Source organism: Myotis brandtii, unplaced genomic scaffold, assembly GCF_000412655.1.
Source record: "Myotis brandtii unplaced genomic scaffold, ASM41265v1 scaffold321, whole genome shotgun sequence".
NCBI lineage: Eukaryota > Metazoa > Chordata > Mammalia > Chiroptera > Vespertilionidae > Myotis > Myotis brandtii.
Window position 1 is genome coordinate 1,305,445 of NW_005362314.1, and position 2,621 is coordinate 1,308,065.

The 2,621-nt window shown below is 43.7% G+C and overlaps 1 protein-coding gene across 4 annotated transcripts in view; it reads left to right on the forward strand.

The window, feature by feature from the left end:
* The window catches only part of MARCH2 (membrane-associated ring finger (C3HC4) 2, E3 ubiquitin protein ligase), a 23,559-nt gene that overhangs the window by 4,766 nt on the left and 16,172 nt on the right, over positions 1–2,621 (forward strand). The window lies entirely within an intron of this gene.

Below are 2,621 nucleotides of genomic sequence, written 5' to 3' on the forward strand. Positions count from 1 at the left end.
TCATAACGTTTACCATCATAACCATTTTAAGTGCATAGTTCAGTAGTACTAAGTACATTCACATTGTTGTGCAATCGCCGTCATCCATTCCTACTCTTTGTTGTGCAATTGCCATCATCTATTTAATCTGAGTCTCTATCCCCATTAAACAACAATTCTCCCTCCCCCTCCCTCAGTCCCTGGCACCCACCATCTACTTTCTGTCTCTATGGATCTGACTCCTCTACCACCTCATATAAGTGGAGTCTCACAGTATTTGTCCTTTCTGTCTGGCTTAATGTCCCCAAGGTTCATCCATGTTGTGGTAGGTATCAGAACTAATGATAAGTTTTCATTCAAACATAAAAAGAAGCAGATGGAAGCTTTGCTGGGCTTTGGAGGGAGCTCACTGCCACTCACTAAGTTTGCCTGGTGTCACTTCCTCCAGGAAGCCTTGCCTGAGCCCAGATGAGATTAGCACTTTTCCTTCTGACCTTCTCCAAGGCAGTTTTTGTTCCCATGATTTTATTTATTTATTTTACTTTTTTGTGTTGTCTTTTTAAATTGAAATTTTATTTATTTATTTATTTATTTTGAGAGTACATTTATTAAAGCTGAGGACAGTGAAACAAAGAAGGGCTTAGGATAAAAGAAGCAACAGGAGGGGGCCTAGCTGGGGCTGCTTTGGCTCACTAGAAATGTTATAGAAAAGAAATTAGCTTAGGAGGACCGCTTTGGCTCACTGGAAAGTCAAAGGGGGCCTTGGGGACAGGTTCAGGGGGTTGGCCCGGGAGGAAATGCCACTATTCATTGCTCCCCTGGTTGCAAGTCTCATGGGGACCCTTTAGGAGATGTGCACCTGAGAGGGAAGAAAGGCATAGGTGTGCTCCCTGGAGGGAGAGCAAGCTATTGTGTTTTAACATTTTATTTTTAATTATAGTTGACATAGAGTATTATATTAGTTTCAGGTGTATAACATCGTGATTCAATATTTATGTGCTTTACACAAAGTGATCATTACAACAAGTCTAGTAGCATAGTTATTACAATATTATTGACTGTATTCCCTGTGCTGTACACTACATCCCTGTGACTTATTTTATAACTGGGAGTTTGTACTTCTTAATCCCCTTACCCTTTTCTACCCATTCCCTCACTCCAGTCCCCTCTGGCAACCATTAGTTCAGCGGTTCTCAACCTGTGGGTCGCAACCCCTTTGGGGGTCGAACGACCCTTTCACAGGGGTCGCCTAAGACCATCGGAAAACACATATATAATTACATATTGTTTTTGTGATTAATCACTATGCTTTAATTATGTTCAATTTGTAACAATGAAAATACATCCTGCATATCAGATATTTACATTACGATTCATAACAGTAGCAAAATTACAGTTATGAAGTAGCAACGAAAATAATTTTATGGTTGGGGGTCACCACAACATGAGGAACTGTATTAAAGGGTCGCGGCATTAGGAAGGTTGAGAACCACTGCATTAGTTTGTTCTCTGTATTTATGAATTTTTGTGTTGTTTTATTTGTTCATTTATTTTGTTCTTTAGACTCCACATACATGTATAAGTAAAATCATATGGTATTTGTCTTTGTCTGTCTGACTTACTTCACTTAGCATAATACCCTCTACATTGTTGCAAATGGTAAGATTTCATTTTTTATGGTTGAGTAATATTCCATTATATATATGCAGCACATCTTCTTTATCCATCTCTCTGTTAGTGGACACCTAGACTGCTTCCATGTCTTGGCTATCTATACTAATAAAAGGGTAATATGCTAATTAGGGTGGACATCCATCCGGAGAAAGCTTGCACCCCCACTGGCCTGATTGCCCCTCGCTGCTCCCCCACTGGCCTGATGGCCCCTAACTGCTCCACTGCCTGCCTGATGGCCCCTACCCTCCTCTGCCTCAGCCCGCCACTGGGCTGGAATCACCTGGGACCCTTTAGTCTGTAGGCTGATGCTCTATCCAGAGTCAAACTAGCTAGGGCTCCCCTCTGCTTCTTTTTAAAAATTTACATATATTTTTATTGATTTCAGAGAGGAAGGGAGAGGAAGAGAGAGATAGAAACAGCCTATATAATAAAAGGCTAATATGCAAATCAATTGCATAATGACTGGTTGCTATGACATGCACTGACCACCAGGGGGCAGATGTTCAATGCAGGAGCTGACCCTGGTGGTCAGTGCACTCAGCAGGGCTTGCCAGTGGGCTCATGGCTGGTGAGCACAGCAGAGGTGGCGGGAGCCTCTCTCGCCTGCCTCCAAGGCAGTGCTAAGGAGCAGCGAGTCCAGCTTCAGAAGCCGGGCTCACAGCTGGTGAGCGCAGCGGTGGTGGCAGCAGCCTTTCCCACCTCCACAGCAGGCAGACACCCCCCGAGAGGTCCTGGACTGCAAGAGGGCGCAGGCCGGGCTGCGGGACCTCCCTCCCAGTGCACGAATGTTGTGCACCAGGCCTCTTTTTTTTTTTGCTTTATTTATTTATTTTTTTATTGATTAAGATATTACATCTGTGTCCTTATCCCCACGTTATCCCCTACCCCCCCTCCCTCATTCCCCCCCGTTGTCCATGTCCATTGGTTAGGCCTATATGCTTGCATATAAGTCCTTTGGTTGATCTCTC